The 17,689-nt window shown below is 39.4% G+C and overlaps 1 long non-coding RNA gene across 1 annotated transcript; it reads left to right on the top strand.

The window, feature by feature from the left end:
- The first annotated feature begins 11,099 nt into the window (after positions 1-11,099).
- LOC125262421 lies at positions 11,100-17,432 on the top strand. The gene is made up of 4 exons (XR_007183560.1): positions 11,100-11,144; positions 11,940-11,956; positions 12,227-12,405; positions 16,954-17,432. It is a non-coding gene; the product is annotated as an uncharacterized LOC125262421 (long non-coding RNA).
- Positions 17,433-17,689: the final 257 nt, after the last annotated feature.

Raw genomic sequence — 17,689 nt, 5'->3', positions numbered from 1 at the left:
ATCAGCAAGTGGCTGCCATAACCAGTCCACCCAAAAGCCATGTATTTAGTATTGAAACTTCCTCAGAAGAAATACATAGAACGCTGCCACCCAACGTGAACAGGCCTTATTAGGGCCTATCCGTCGAGGTGGGGCGTGGCCTTTTTAAGGTGATCAGGTTTTTCCAAAGCATCCTGCCAACAAATCAACTAAAAAGGAGGCCTAGTGGGGCCTACAATCTCAGCGACAAGTGGCATTCAGCCTTGTTTGCAGAACAAAACACAAACTGTGCCAGCATGTGAACTAGAAAGGAGGCCTGTTGAGGCCTACCATTCTAATGACACTTGTCTTCAGCTCGTGAAATGCTGTAAACTATGTGAGAAAACTATGATCAGCTAACAGCACTTGTTAGAAAAACAACTGCTAACTAGAAGGAGGCTAATTAACCATAAGAGCCTACAATCAAAGATATATGCAATTTAGCTGTTAACAAGATCACCAAAAAAGGGAGTTAATAGAAACCAGCTTTTCTCAAAAAGTGGTTCTATACTACCCTGAGTATGCAATCCAACAGGTGATGCACTCAGTAACACCAATAAACCCAGTGCTTCCCACACATAGACTTTACTTGGGCGGGCCGCCCACGTATAATAACGACCGCCCAAGTATATTTTGAGACACATTTTTGCTTTTATTATTTTTATCCTCTTATACTTTTATATCCGCAAGATAATGAAACCATCTGCGATCGATAAACTAGTCGTTTCGTACCTGCTCGTTATGTGTGCGTCAGAACCGTTTACTCTCTAACATTCCCACAGGCGCTGCATTTTGCAAAGTCACAAGGGGGCGCTGTTGCGCTTTCTACAGGCTCACGCAACAGTGCTTCAGACTGCTTCAAAGTGATTCTCAATCAATGAAAAGCGCAGATTTATGCCAAGCGATTGCTAATGAACTCAAGTTGATAAATTATTACCAAGTTTACTTAATGGCCTTTATATAAAATGTTTTAGACGATTGTAAGAATCTGAAGGATCAGCCTGCAATAGTACAGACATTTCAAAATAAGAGTCCCGGTGTATTTCGGGCTTGTTTATAATTAAAAGTCACACGCTAAGTTTTTTCTTTTTTTCTTTTGGGATTATTGATATTTTGGTTACACAATAAATTGTATTTAATTTGATTTCCATTTAATTCATGGTAAATTATTGTAGTCTTCCCCACAGGAAGAAAAGACTTGAGAACATTATTTGACACATATATTATTAATTTTATAAATTTTACTAGTAAACTCTGTGTCCCATTCACTGAGAGAGACACTATATGACAGCAAGGAGAACATAGGAAAAGGTGAACCATTTAAATGCTGTAATTATGCATAATAATGCATAATATTAGTATGTAATTAAATGTAATATGCTATGCAATTAAAATTAATTTCAATAAATAAAAATACTGTTAAAAAAATCACAGATTATTTGTTTGTCACATGTAGTAGACCATTTTTGTGCCGTGGGTAATAGGAGGATTTTTCGCCCGGCTACCACCGCAAGTATATTTCAAACCTGTGGGAAGCACTGAAACCTACTAATGGGGAATATAGGTCACCAGTGTCTCCAATAGCGGCTACATGAAAAAGCCTGCTATTACGGGAACAGGTGCTAACCTGTGGCAGCATAAGTAAGCTCACATACAATGTAGGGCAAAAGTCTAGAACTTCAAAGCAAATGCAGCGCTTTGATGTATATGCTGTTTTCAAAGAGGAAAATAATTCTCTCCATACAGATTCTCAAATCTGTGCTGAGCCATAGAGGACGAATGCTAAACCCTAGCAACGTCAACTCAAACTTGATTAAAGAAACAAGTGGCTCAGAGGAAAAAACACATTTTCCCTAGCATAAAAGTTCTAGAAAGTGGGGCCTTGCACACACAGCATGACTTATCTACACAAAGATAAGGGCCTACCACCTGAGATAACAGCATCAGGAAGTCTAAAAACAGTCTATAACCTAGCTGTTAAACTCAACAATTGCACTTACAAAACAAGGGGATAATGGGCATACGGCCTAACAACTCCCTCGGGAGGAGGCCAGAACTACGAACTATACAACCTGACAAGGGATAGTATACATAGGGTTATACGTAAATAACACACCTAACCTAGCTCTAGCCTGGCCGCTAAGCTATGGGCCTTCTTACAGGGCCACAAGCCTAGTGAAGCCTGGGCTTCACCTCCAAATCTCATGAAAAAGAGAAAGAAAGTGAAGCTCACAAGCAAACAATGTCAGGCGGCCGATTAAGGCCGACCTAAACATGCATAATAACTGAAGTGACGAGTGCTAACTCAAACTACCCTAGAACACAGCAGATGAGAAGCTACTCTAAACAACAGGTGGCTAAAAGGCGGCCATTTTGTGGCCTGCACACTAGCCAGCCTATCAACTTCAGTTTGCCCAAAAACCCCTTACTTCTTCTGACTGCATGCCCAGAAAACTATACAGGAAAATAAGGTCTTATTTTAAACACATAAAATATAGACCCCCCTCAACTCAAAGACCGAAGACTCCTAATGCTCCTATTTTACATAAAAAGGATGGAATCTAAGGATCTTTTAAACCTAAAAGATCCTCTTACTATCAAACAGAAACAGCAGGCTGACATAAATAATCACTATGGGCCCAGCCATCAGTCTGACCATAAGAAGTATCTGAGCATGAATTATGTTTATATACACATACATATATATATATATATATATATATATATATATATATATATATATATATATATATATATATATATATATATATAACACACACACAGGAGGTGGAAGAAGAGGAGAGGGTAGATATAAATCGCCCTATGTAGCTGGGGAATCGATTACAAACGCAACAGTGTTTACAATCGATCACCCACCTCACTCTCGCTTCTTCCTCCTCCCGTCTGTCTGGGTTCAGATACAAATCTGGGCTGCGCTTCCCAAAAGTATCGTAAGCTTAAGTTGATCGTAGCTCCATTGAAACCAATGGAGCTACGATCATCTTAGGCTTACGATGCTTTTGGGAAACGCTACCCTGGGGTGAGTTTCCCGAAAGCATCGTTAGCCAACTATGGTCGTAAGTCCCATTGAACTCTATTGGTAACGACGGAACCCCAGGGGTGCGTTTCCCAAAGCGAACTATGGTCGCAAGTTCCGTCGTTACCAATAGAGTTCAATGGGACTTACGACCATGGTTCAACAACGATGCTTTCGGGAAACTCACCCCTGGACGGCTAGGAATTTTTCCGTGCCCTCCCGATCTCAAACGCGGAGATCAAAAGGGAAAGGAAAGTCATGGAAGCCGCTGCATTAATGGACAGAAAGGAACCGCTCGCGGCCCCTTTCTTAACGCGCTCTCACGGCAGCTGCAGCCCGCCGAGAAGCGCGTCCCAAACACACAGCAGCTCCGCATACACACAACAGCCAGAGGAGCACTCGCGCCGGACGCGATGACGTCAAACAGAAACGTCATCGTCATCCAGTCATCCCCGTCAGCCGCAGGGAAGCCGAGAGAGACGGTGCATTCCAAACGGGATATATCGCCCTCCGAAGGGCACTTCGGAGTGAAAATAATTATGGCCGCCATATTGAAGGGTCGTTCCAAACCGAAGTGCTCAAAACTGGCCACTTCAAAGGGCCCTTCGGAATTAAGGATTTCAAAGCAACTGATGGACACTTCGGCCCCCCATGATCCTTTGCACAGGGAAGTTGTTTGATGTCACAGAATGGGAACAGGAGGTTAGGAGTTCGATTTTACCTATAAATGTATAGTATTTTTCTATACTACTGTAATATTTAAACGAGTTCGATTTGGTACATTATTATGGTCAAAACGACATTGTACTTCAACAAAAATACTTTACAGCTCCTTTTATCAGTCCATTTAAATGTTTAAAATACATAGATACAATATACATGGTGCGATAAACCTAAAATAAATAAATAAATAAAGTAACGTTAAACAAAGGGCGCAGCTTGCACAATCTACTCCTCCTTGATTGTCTCGTTAAGATGACGCTAAAGTGCGTTCCAAAAGAATTGTTTTTTTTTTACCCCAACACCCTTCATCCCTTCGAAGCTCTCACTCCGGAGGGTAAACCCTTTGAAGGGATTAGGGCATAGGGATGAGCCCTTCCGAATGGAACGCAGGGAGAGACAACTTTCTCAAACTTCCCAACGAGCTCATCTGCGAGCCCTATGATCGCAGCCACCGTATTGCCTCAGCACAAACGGGGCCAGAATCATCAGGCACAAATACAGACAACTCTTCCCTCGGGAAGAGTGTCAAACGAGAACGGAGCGTCCCGAAAAGGGAGACGCTCACAGTAAACAACAGACAAACACAGACAGCGCCCTCAAGCACTGTGTATGCGCGCTCCTCTCCAGACAGAAAAACGCCCAGAAAATGTGAATATAAGTGTCAAACCCGGGGACACGGATAAACACACTCTCTTGAACGTTTGTAAGGCATATAAAAAACCCTACCGGAGTTGGTATAGTCGTAATCAGACAGAACAGGACCGAAAGACGATTAGAGCTGTGTCCCAATTCAGGGTCTACACACTTCGGAGTGCATGAAAGGGGTGGGGTTTTGGAGTGGAGGGTTGCCAGGTCTGCGCAACAAAACCATCCCAAAATTAGTGTAATCACAGCACAAGTGTAAAAGTATACCAATCCCAGACTTGGCAACAATGAGCCGAGCGTCGTTACATGGCTAGCGGCTGTGTGACAGACAGCTGACAGTTGACATTTGTGTGTGCATTTTAAAGTTTTATTACTTTCTATTGGGTTTTGACATGCTTCACTGCCGACGACGATGGGACACTGGACCAAAATATGTATGGTTAAACTATGTAATGTTAGTTTTATATCGTTAGCAAGTTAACCTTGTTTTTATTTTATGTTAAATTAAATGTTAATTTGGAAAATATATTCATTCATATTTTTACGTTTACTCTGTATTTAAGTCTAAATTTAAAGTACAGAACTTTAGGATTTTATTCAACTGCACTCCATCTCAGAGACAAATATTGCATTTATGAAAAACTGACGATTTGGACATCACGGATATTACAGTTTGATTGGTGAAATCGGGGCATTGCTACATTTATTTGAATTCACACCTGAACTCCTGTCGTCACTGGCGCGCAATGAACTGTGGGATATTGTAGACCGCGAAGTGTCTTGAGATCAGTGCCCAAGGAAGTCGACCGGAAGTTGAAGTCGGCCGGGTGCCGCCATCTTGTAGCAGAACTTCACTTGCGTTAGCATCCCCATTGACTCCCATTCATTTTGGCGTCACTTTGACAGTGAATAACTTTACATCTGAGGCGTTTAAAGACTCCATTTGTCCATTATTTATTTCTAAAGATACACGACAATGTATAAAGGGCTCCATTACCTTCTATGTTACATTATGGCCCCGTAGATACAGTTTTTGTAAAAATAGGCTAACGATTGCGTCATAACCACTCGACTCTCTGTCGCACAGTAGAGAAATTACCGTACAGACAGGAGGAGAAGCTCGCAGGCAATCGGGGAGATGTCAAGAGAGATGGCGTACTGGCGTTACATTTTAAAATATACAAAATAATTAATCAGAATACTTACTCCTGCTTACTCACGCCAAAGAACTCCCCGCTCAAGCTCGCCGTCTCTGCAAGATTAACGATGGCAGTTTTCACGCACAGCTACTAGAAGATTTACATCTGTCAGACAGGTTGCGGACGTCATCAAGCTTAGTTTGAGTCTGCGCGTCAGAAACGGAAGTGCTAAAAATCGCTAAAAATGGGCTTCACTTGTCTCAATTGAGTTCCAATGGGGTCGCTGTGTCCATTTCTTTTACTGTCTATGCTTGAGATCGACGCTTCACTCCACTGGGAAACGGAGAGCGTGCACTTGAAGTCGCTCTCGAATTACGTCAGCCCAGCCCTCCTCGCGCCGCGGTGAATCGCACTTCAAAGGCAGCTTTTTCCCCCGTTTTCTCAAGAACCGAATCCAGTCCATTAAAATGGGTTGATATAAATATTATTTAAATGTCATTTTGTCATTTCTCTACAGTTTTTTTTTTTTATTTAAGTTAGCAAATGCATAAGTTGTATACATATATTTGTAATGTAATTTATTTGTAAATGAGCCGGAGTAATTCTGTTAAACATTTTTTTTTAAATACATATGTTCACGTGTAAATAAAAGAGAATTGTTCTGTTCATTGTTTATTTCTTTTATGCAACTTGTAATTTTACATGTAAAATTATATGTAAGCCTATATTTTTTTTTTCATCACGTAAATTAAGTGTTTTTACATTATATACATCGTTCTAAAGCTACATTAAAGTACCTTTTACAACTATATACAACAGAACTTAAATTTAACATCAGAAAAATAGCATAACATTTTAAATTATCAGTATATAAAACAACAAAACATATTTGTGTACACTTTCATTCGGCTGAGAAGGGAGATGCTGGTGGAGCGCATTATATAAATATATAAAAATCAGAAATATTTGAACATACAAAACAGATCTATGGTCCATTCAAATTTCTTGGTCATCATAGCTTTAAAATTCTTGCCTGTTACAAATAGTCATGCTCAGCAGGTATATTTTCAAATGTCAGTGCAATTTCTTTTAGTTAAAACAACTGACACAGTTAACATTTCATTTAACATAAAATAAAAACAAGGTTAACTTGCTAACGATATAAAACTAACATTACACAGTTTAACCATACATATTTAGGTCCAGTGTCCCATCGTCGTCGGCAGTGAACGTGTCAAAACCCAATAGAAAGTAATAAAACTTTAAAATGCAACACAAACATCAACTGTCTCTGTCTGTCACACAGCCGCTAGCCATGTAACGACGCTCAGCTCATTGTTGCCACGTCTGGGATTGGGATACTTTTACACTTGTGCTGTGATTACACTACTTTTGGATGGTTTTGTTGCGCAGACCTGGCAACCCTCCACTCCAAAACCCCACCCCTTTCATGCACTTCGAAGTGCGCGGCCCCTGAATTGGGACACAGCTTAGATGTCTTCTGTTTCTCCAGGCGCTCCTTTTATACTTCCGGGTCGCGCCATATGACGTCATAGGCTGTCGCCGGCCAATAAGGATTGGAGTTATTGGATAGTTGCTTTCAGACACCTGGGTCGTGACGTTCCCCAAAGCGTGATTGAAAGCAGAGTTGAAGTTCCCTTTCGAAAGGGAACTGGGGGAATGAAGCGCATGTCTGACATGAGCTCTTGTCATAGTGTTTCAAATGTTCTTTTTTCATATATCATGGGGTTAAGAGAAAGTTCACATCTGCGACAATAATAATACTATATCTGTACATATTTCACATTTCACATGCAGTTTCACTGCAGCTTCAAATTGTTCTACACGATCCCAGATGAGAAATAAGGGTCTTATCTAGCGAATCGATCGGTCATTTTCTGAAAAAATACAACCGTTTATGCTTTATAAACAAAATATCGCCTTGAACGTACTTTCCGCTTCCGCATTCTTCATAACGCTTACGCTGAATGTTCTACACCTTCCCTATTCTACTTACGGAAAAAAACAAAACTGGCGCCGCGTTCGTTCCGTAAGTGGAATAGGGAAGGTGTAGAACATTCAGCGTAAGCGTTATGAAGAATGCGGAAGCGGGAAAGTAGGCTACGTTCAAGGCGATATTTTGTTTATAAAGCATAAACGGTTGTATTTTTTTCGAAAATGACCGATCGATTCGCTAGATAAGACCCTTATTTCTCATCTGGGATCGTGTAGAACAATCTGAAGCTGCAATGAAACTAATTTTGACTTCAACTGTTTTTGACTTCAACTGTTTGGTACCAAATGAAGTCCACTATAAGGAGAAAAATCCTGGAATGTTTTCCTCAAAAACCTTCATTTCTTTTCGACTGATGAAAGAAAGACATGAACATCTTGGATGACATGGGGGTGAGTAAATTTATCAGGAAGAGTGTATTTAAAAGTGAACTAATCCTTTAAGTTTATGGTTTAAAAGTAGCCTACATACTGGTATTCTACCAGAGCCTTTCACTAATATCCAGCTGAACCGATTCATCCAAAAATAATAACAATACTGTACTTCAGGTATATATAAAAAAGATTTTAAAGGGCACCTATTATGCCCCTTTTTACAAGATGTAATATTGGTCTTGGGTGTCCCCAGAATGTATTTGTGAAGTTTCAGCACAAAATACCCCACAGTTAATTTATTATAACCATTTGAAAATGTCATTTTTGGGGCCTGTTTTAAAAAGAGCTGTTTTGGTGTGTACCACCTTAAATATAAATGAGCTGCATATCCCCGCCCTGCCTTTGGATGAGGGCGTAACTTGCATACCTATGGCAATAAACAGTCGGTAGAAGCAGAATGGCTGAGAGTGAGAGACCCGCTGTTTTGTATGGCATTCAGCCGTACATGTTTGAACCGGAATCAGACCCAGATGATGAAGAGACTCCGGCAGAAGAAACACAATTGAGAATGGAGCAGGACGTCTCTGAATGGTTATTTGATACATTTATGTACTTATAGAGTTTTAATCGCGCCCCCTTTGCAATTATGGATGTGCAACACACACACACACACACACTGTGATAACGTTCGCGCATTTTTTTGAAACTACAAACACAAATACTGTGATAACGTTTGCTAAGTAAACATACACAGTTTTTAATACAATATCTTTAAATATATATATATATATATATATATACCTGTGGATACACACTATACAGACAAGGTTTAAATTATATACACAGACATTCTACGACGACGACAACAACTTTAGACGCATTTGTTATTGAATTGGCTGACATCGACTGAAATGACTATTTGCTCAAAAAACATTAAATACACTTACTTCTTCTGGAGGTGACGTTGGATCGCGAACAGTAGGCAACGATCCACACTTGAGGGTTAACTTTGAAGCAAGACCTGCTTTGAAGATATTTTATCCTATTGAATGATAATTTGGTGTTTTCACTTCAGTTTTGTAGTATTCCGTTCACAATGTTGATCTGGTTACCTTGAAAACAGCCACGCGCTGCTGCTTCAACCATCATATGGTAGAAAATAAAATAAATGTTTAACAAGCTGACAGAAGTCGATGCATTTCTTTGTTGGAAGCGTGTAAATGTGACTAGTGTTAATGTCGTTTTTGTAAATATTCACTTTCCCACGCGACCATGAAAGAGGATCGGAGGGTCACATTCAGGGGACAGACACCGACATGCTGTATTTTTGTATTTATTTCAACAAATCCCTGCTGAAAAAAACAATAGAAACCATTACAGAAATTGTAATGGTTTTAATGGTTTTAAAGGGAACTGTATTGGTTTTAATGGAAACTGTAATGGTCCTAGTGGGTCTGTATGGGTAATTTGCTTTTTTCTATTGGTGGCATGTTTTGCCTATTTGCCTGTATTGGTTTTAATGGAAAATGTAATGGTCCAAGTGGGTTTCTATTGGTAATTTGCTTTCTTCTATTGGTAGCATATTTTGCCTATTGGATACCATTAAGGACCAATAGAACATCTTTGGCAACCTATAGATTTCATGTTGGTATCTACTGGACACCAATATGAACCATTAGAACTCCAATAAATTGAGTGGTTTCTTTAGTTTGATTTAATGATGTACACATACACAATTTATAGGTTAGATGCAGATTTATTTATTTATTTTTACAATTATTACAACACAACAAAATAGATTAAATATGACACAAACTAAATCTTACCTCATTTTTCAATTGTTTAATGGTATCCTTATGTAATATGTATAGAAATTATAGTTAAATATATGTATTGTTTAATAGAATTCACACAAAATTGTTCATTCATATAGGTCATGGGTCAACATAACTTTCCATCTTGTCCCATTTTCCCTTTTGCAGTGTAACCGCATGGGAAACAATGTCGTAACTTTGTTTTAAAAACTGGGTGGGACAGGAGTGTGTGTGTGGCCTGGTAAACCCTATATTATGGGGATAAAATGTCCCCACAAAGATGGCAATATCTGAAATCCTTGTCCATATGGGGAGATTTTTCATACCAAGTGATGTTTTTTACAAAATTAAAATGCAGAATGTTTTCTGTGAGGTTTGGGTAGGTTGTGTAGGGAGATAGAATATACAATTTTTACAGTATAAAAACCATTATGGAAAGTCCCCATAAAACATGAAAGCACAACGTGTTTGTTTGTGTGTGTACAAAAATAACATAACGATATCCAGAAATCAATTTTAATTTATCAACATAGAACTCATGTTTAATGTGATTTCATCCTTCACCCACTAAGTGTGGGTTTTCTGTGGGGTTGGTTAGCCCATGTGGGGCCCTTAGCTCCGGGGCCCATAGCAGGTTTACTGTGGGCAACCCCCATGTTCACAGCACAGTACAAGTTAAATCATTGTTTTATGATTAAATGCTCAAGGCACAGGATTAATCAAACTATTTTTAACAATCTAGTAAAATGTCACCAATGTCATTACATTCATTTGCCCATCCCATAACTAAAACTGCACACAGTCAACAAGATAGCAAGACAAGTACTGTCTTTGTTTGTTTGTAGCTGCTCCCAGACCAATAAAGTCAGACTGAGACAACTGTGTGTGTGTGCATATATATATATATATATATATATATATATATAATATATATATACACACACACATACTACCGTTCAAAAGTTTGGGGTCAGTAAGATTTTTTAATGTTTTAAAAGAAGTATCTTCTGTTCACCAAGCCTGCATTTATTTGATTAAAAATACGAACAAAATCAGTAATATTGTGAAATATTATTCCAATTTAAAACAGCTGTTTTCTATGTCAATATACAGTAAAGTGTAATTTATTCCTGTGATCAAAGCTGAATTTTCAGTTATATATATATATATATATATATATATATATATATATATATATATATATATTTTATAATACACACACACAATATTGATATATTATTTTTCTGAAATGGCAATAAATAAATAAATAAATAAATAAATAATTAGTAATATGACATCACGTGATTAATTCTAACCAATGAGACTGCTGGAACAGCATCAATGAACTGTCATTCCGGACTCGACTGGTACCGCAAACAGGTAAGCTTTTTATATTTCTATAGTAATTTCTGAGTTTTCTATTAAAATTAGTGTAACAGGTCGAAATGGTAATGAATTAATTAATTGGAATTAAATTACACCCGCTTTAGTGGTTTATCTGATGAGTATATTATTTAGCTTGCTGCGTTTAAATGTTATAACGGTTATAACGGTCGACTACTCGCTCAGACAATTCATTTTCTGGTAATCTGAGGTAATATACTTTAAAAACCGTATTAATTCATTACCTTGAATTGTTTTACATCCATTTCGGTGTTAATTTGATTTCTTATTGTTTTTCCGTTGCTATTTTACGCAATGACTCGACCGAGCTTGTTATGATGGCCGGGCTGAGTCAGTTGTGTCTTTGTATTAAAGATTTAAACAGCGACGTAAAAAGCTGCACACCCTTATTAAATCGTTAACGTTACATAAGCTACGGCCATATTACTATCATGTTATCGTGACCTAAAAATAACAGATTTTACAATAACTTTGTACGCGTTGTTTCGTGCACGCGCGGGGACAGGGAGTGAAAGAGAGAGAGAGGACTCATTGGCCTATATTCACTCGAAAAGATTACTGTCAAATTAAATCAACCATCTGTAATATTTAATTAATTATGAAAAGATATAACTGAAGTAAAACATTTAGGCCATGAAATAAATCACTAAAATGTTAATGTAATAATTTATCTTGAATGTGTACATTTAATCAGCACGTTCATCCATACAGAGCAATATTTGACTAATATGTTTTTGTTTATTTTTCTCCCTCTTCCTTGTGTGTAATCAGATCATTGGTTCTGCTCTGTAAGTACTGTTTGACTCAGTCACACATTCTCAGTTTTTGCATTGTAGATTTGTCATGCACATTTACAAAAACTTTCTTTGCATCATATAAAAATGAGAAAATGCATCATCATAAAAATGAGATGATCCTCACTTAAATGGCAAATACTGTATTTTTCAGTACAGTGGTGTCATATGTACATTCTCAGATGTTATTATACATATTCATGAATAAAAGTTTTAAACTGGCTTTATACCATTAAATGTTGTCTGCCCTCTCTCTCTTTTCAGTATTTATTGCCATCTAGTCCTGTTTGCAGAATGAACTGTGGCTCCAGCCATTAAGCAGACCTGAACCAGTTGATGAAGGTCTTCAGGATCACCAGAAACTACAGGCAGGTGTGTGAGAAAGTTGGAGCTACATACTGCAGGACGTTGGTCCTCCATGACCAGGACTGGACACCACTGTTGTAAGTGATCGATCTAGCAGTCAATCTGGATCTCTGAAAGTCATGTTCAGAACATATTGTAGGTATCTCAGCTCTGGCCCTCAAGAACCACTGTCCTGCAGACTTTAACACCAAACCTGGTCCAATATACCTGGGGCCGTATTCACAAAATGTTTTATCTTACAACTAAAAGTTCTCCTAAATAGCAGTAAAAATTCTTAGGTAAGAGTTTTCACTTAAAGGATTAGTCCACTTTTAAATAAACTTTTCCTGATAATTTACTCACCCCCATGTCATCCAAGATGTTCATGTCTTTCATTCTTCAGTCGAAAAGAAATTAAGGTTTTTGATGAAAACATTCCAGGATTTTTTTTCCATATAGTAGACTTCAATGGGCACCAAACAGTTGAAGGTCAAAATTAGTTTAATTGCGGCTTCAAATTGTTCTACACGATCCCATACAAGAAATAATGGTCTTATCTAGAGAAACCATCACTCATTTTCAAAAAAATAAAAATAAAATTTTATACATTTTAACCATAAATGCTCATCTTAAAGTAGCCGTGCGTTCCATTCGGAAGGGCCCATCCCATGCCCTAATTTCTTTCAGATGGTTTCCCCTTCGGAGTGAGAGCTTCGAAGGGATGAAGGGTGTAGGGGTAAAAAAACCCTCTTTTTTTGGAACACACTTCTGCTTCATCTTAACAAGACAATCAAGGAAGAGTAGATTGTGCAAGCTGCACCCTTTGTTTAATGTTAGTTTATTTATTTAGGTTTATTACACCATATTGTTAGCCTGACGTGGTCATACTCAATTCTAGTCAGAATATGAGTCTGATACTGCTCCATTGGGCTTTGATTATGGGGGCGTATTTCAACCGATCCAGGAAAGACCTCAATTGGATAGACCTACAACCAATCAGAGCTACAGAGTAAGTGACGTATGTTGAGCGACGCATAGTTGTCAACAGAACTCTTCTTAGCGACCATCGGGGCCAGCTGATAAATCAAACTTTTGCCGAATCCCGTAGGAAGGACGGCAAAGACATCTTTCCCATCGACAAATGCCTTGATCGCAGTCCTCTGTTCCTCTTTTAAAATTAATCCGCTGTCGATATCTTCTATAACGGACGCGATGGCGGAATCTACACATCTCAGTTCTTCAACAACAGCCATCATTGTTGTAAACTAATTGACCTTTCGCAAAGACTCGCCCCCCTTAGTTACTGTTGCTTTGTCCGACAAGCCGTGGCGCTGTCACGCCACACAGAGTGGAAAATACATCGCGGAGCAAAGAGGAAACTGACAACACATCGACAGACGAGACAGAGCAGGTTACTTATGATATTAAACAAAGTCCCAGCTTTCAAACTGTGTAGTTATTAAAAAAATTCAAACAATAAAAACTGTTTTGTGGCTCTTTAATGTGTTGTGACCATGATCGTGACAGATTGCTGTAGCGCCTCAGCTCAAGAGGCTCGTTAACCGATCATCTCTTCCTACTAGTTAGCATCAAATAAACATGAATGAACATGAGAATGAATGTTGTTTCAAACGCGGAAAGACGTCAATATGCACAATTTTTCAAGTTTAACTCCACCGATGTTAATCTTCTAACTCCTGACTGCTTTGTCGGACAGAATGGCGGATGCGGCGTTCTGATTGGTTAGATCGCTTGTCAATCAAACTCCCCAAGCGCTCTTTGATGACGTGGGTGGTTACGTAACCGCAGATAGCCTGTCCATCATCGATTAAAGCCCGCCCTGGCAATTGGATTGGCTCGGCCTTCTGGGAGCCAAGCATAATTACTCCACAATGGATCGAGTCCAGACCGAACTTCCCGTCCAAAAAATGTTGTGGGCGGGGTTCGGGCTGGCACCCAGGCTACCATATTGTATATTGTGTCTATGTATTTGAAACATTTGAATGGACTGATAAAGGGAGCTGTAAAGTATTTTTGTTGAAGTACACTGTCGTTTTGACCATAATTTACTAAATCTAACTCGTATATTACAATAGTACAGAAAAATACTATACATACATTTATCGGTAAAATCTCCTAACCTCCTGTACCCATTCTGTGACGTCAAACAACTTTCCTGTGCAAAGGATCATGGGGGCCTGAAGTGTCCATCAGTTGTACCCTTCGAAATCCTTCATTCCGAAGGGCCCTTTGAAGTGACCCGTTTTGAGCACTTCCGTTTGGAACAACCCTTCAATATGGCGGCCATGATTGTTTTCACTCTGAAGTGCCCTTCGGAGGGCGATATATCCCGTTTGGAACCCACTGTAGCTCTCTTCTTCTTCTCTATTTGAATTCCAGCAGTGTAGACACTGCTAAGTGTATTACTGCCCTCCTCAGGTCAATTTTTGAACTAAATTGTCATAAACAATATGCTAGTGCAAGTATATAACAATTAGTTCAAACTTTGGCCTGTGGAGGGCAGTAATACACTTATCAGTGTCTACACTGCTGGAATTCAAATAGAGAAGAAGAAGAGAGCTAGTTCAAGATGAGCATTTATGGTTAAAACATTTATAATTTTTAATTTTATTTAGAAAATGAGAGATGGTTTCTCGAAATAAGACCCTTATTTCTCATCTGGGATTGTGTAGAACGCTTTGAAGCTGCAGTGAAACTAATTTTGACCTTCAACTGTTTGGTGCCTATTGAAGTCTACTATAAGGAGAAAAATCCTGGAATGTTTTCATCAAAAACTTTAATTTCTTTTCGACTAAAGAAAGAAAGACATGAACATCTTGGATGACATGGGGGTGAGTAAATTATCAGGAAAAGTTTATTTAAAAGTGAACTAATCCTTTAAAACCTTTTCACAAAGCTGCTAAAACCAACCATTACAAACAGTGAGAAATCTTAAGCTAAGAGAAAGGGTGGAGTTGACCTCGTTGCTATGGATGATGTCATCACACTTATTAACTATGCACTAGGGGTTGAACTGACTAGTCGACTTTAATGCTCTGCCGTGACACTTTAAAGTCCCTGTAAAGTCAATTCTGAGAATTGATTCTAAACACATTATAAATGTGACAAATGTATTGCTGCAAAAACATTACAAAGACTGAACTCTAACTACGTTAGAGTGTTAAACAATTTTTCACCAATTCTGTGCTCAGGATTTTTTGGGCGGAGCTAAAATGGGGGCTCGATGATGCACTGGAGCCCCTGAGCATGGCCCCGCCCCTAACACTATATAACTGTCTGACGCACTAGAGTAATCGAGCATGGCACCACCCCTAACGCTACAGCAGCTCGCCCGCTTAATCTCGAGTGTCAATACTGTTAGTTAAACAGCCTACATTTTGCTAGCTACTAATGCCTTCATCACGCAAATGCATATTACCTGGTTGCGATAATATACAAAAGAAGCTTGTTCTCCTTATTTAAATTTCCTAAAAAACGATGATATGACGAAGGGGTGGATTAAATTAGTCTCTGGAGTGATAATTTTACACCGGAGAGTTTTACAAACTTTCATTAGACAGCTGGGATTCACTGACAATCTGCCGGACAGAATATGGGGCCGGACAGAATCTCTCCCATCCCGGCCTTCATCCTCCTGTCTCACGGCGCCGTCACCTGTCGACTCGACAACAGTCGGCAGTACGTGCCCACCAATGAGTCTATGTTGCCTTGTGTGCGTAATTAGTTGGCAGTCCACAGTAACTCTACTAAATTTGTGCAACCCTCTAACGTGATTCTTTTGTTTATATGCATCAGTGAGTTTGACTGATTAGACATAAGTTGAGGCAGCAGCTCTCGTGAGTGGGTGTGGTTTCAGCGCCGACAGCGGACACGCCCCCAGCGTTTGAGAGCAGAGAATACTGCTAATTTTTTCAAGATTTTGATAATTTATTTAATTTACTTGGCGTTTTTTTAATCATTTAAATTTGGCTGGGTGGTTAATAACACATTTTACTGTGGTGTGACATACTCAGAACACAGACTTTAATAGGGCTTTACAGGGACTGTAAACTAGTCGCTGGTCCTATAGAGGGTGCAGCAGCATAAGAAATCTTTGATGTTCACATTTACGCTTCATTTCCAAAATGGTTACGTTGCTACAGCCTTCATACTGTAACCGTATCAAAGAACCTAAAAAAAATATGAAAATAGATATTCCCAAATATTTAATATAGGCTATAGGGAATTGCACGCAACATATATGGATTTGTTTTTAATTTTGTTTTTAATGACCCGCATCGCAAATAAAGTGACAATTTCTTATCCCGCCCCAACCCGACCTGCGGGGTCCGTGGGTTATGAGACGACCCGCGCATCACTAACCTACAACTGGAGAAGGTTAAATAACAGATGACTGTCATGCTATGAACCTGACATGAGTAATGGATAAAAAAAAATTCAAGATCTTGAATCTGCTCAATGTACACCCAAATATGTTGGGTGAAATAATGAAGTTTGGTCAACAACTATGTTCTTGCAACTTCTTTGAGAGTCCCATATAAATATATAATGTATGGATAATCTCATGTACTGGTAATGTGGTTTAAGAGGTACATTGTCCTAATGAATTCTCCCTCTTTTTGCAGGTCTAAGCCAGCCACAGTGGATACAGTGAAGCCACAAACACAGTTCATAGTTCTTGTATTTCTATTACTTATTAAGTAATAAAAAAGATCATGTTAATTGTTACGAATGGGAGACTCAGGCTGGAGATCCAAGTGCAGCGTTTTATTAGAAGTAAGCGTGGTCGTACAGGCAGGGTAAATCAGGAACAAACAGGAGCAGCAAAGGACAGGCAGGGTCGTAGTCAGGGTACAGGCGGTAGGTCAAAAGGCAGGCAGATATCACTCACAGAACAGTATACGAGGCAAGGATCAGGACAGGCAGCAACGGGTCAATAAACAGGAACAGACAAGGTCGAGAACAGACAGGCAAACAGGGAATAAACGCTCAGAAATTGCAACTGTGTTGACAATACTTCGCGGTGAGGTGGTGTGTTTGGAAGTCCTTTATAGTCCTGTTAATGAGCTGCAGCTGGGTGTGGTAATCAGTGTGGTGTGCTAGGGTGGATGTGGCAACAGGTGATTGGTGTGAAGTGAACATGTGACTGACAGGGAGAATTGTGGGAAGTGTAGTCCGGGAGTGACAGGAACAGACGGTGATCGTTACATAACGCCCCCTCCCGGAAGGCGCATCCTCGCGACGTAAAGGAACAGCTAGGGAGGGGGGGGTGGGTGCATTGGAGATCTAACAGCAGCCGGGAACGGGATCTCCAATGCAGCCCAGGGACTCAGGCAGCCACGGTGGGTCAGGTGGCTCGGG

Source organism: Megalobrama amblycephala, linkage group LG2 (assembly GCF_018812025.1).
Source record: "Megalobrama amblycephala isolate DHTTF-2021 linkage group LG2, ASM1881202v1, whole genome shotgun sequence".
Lineage (NCBI taxonomy): Eukaryota > Metazoa > Chordata > Actinopteri > Cypriniformes > Xenocyprididae > Megalobrama > Megalobrama amblycephala.
This window is presented reverse-complemented; position numbering and strand designations above follow the sequence as displayed.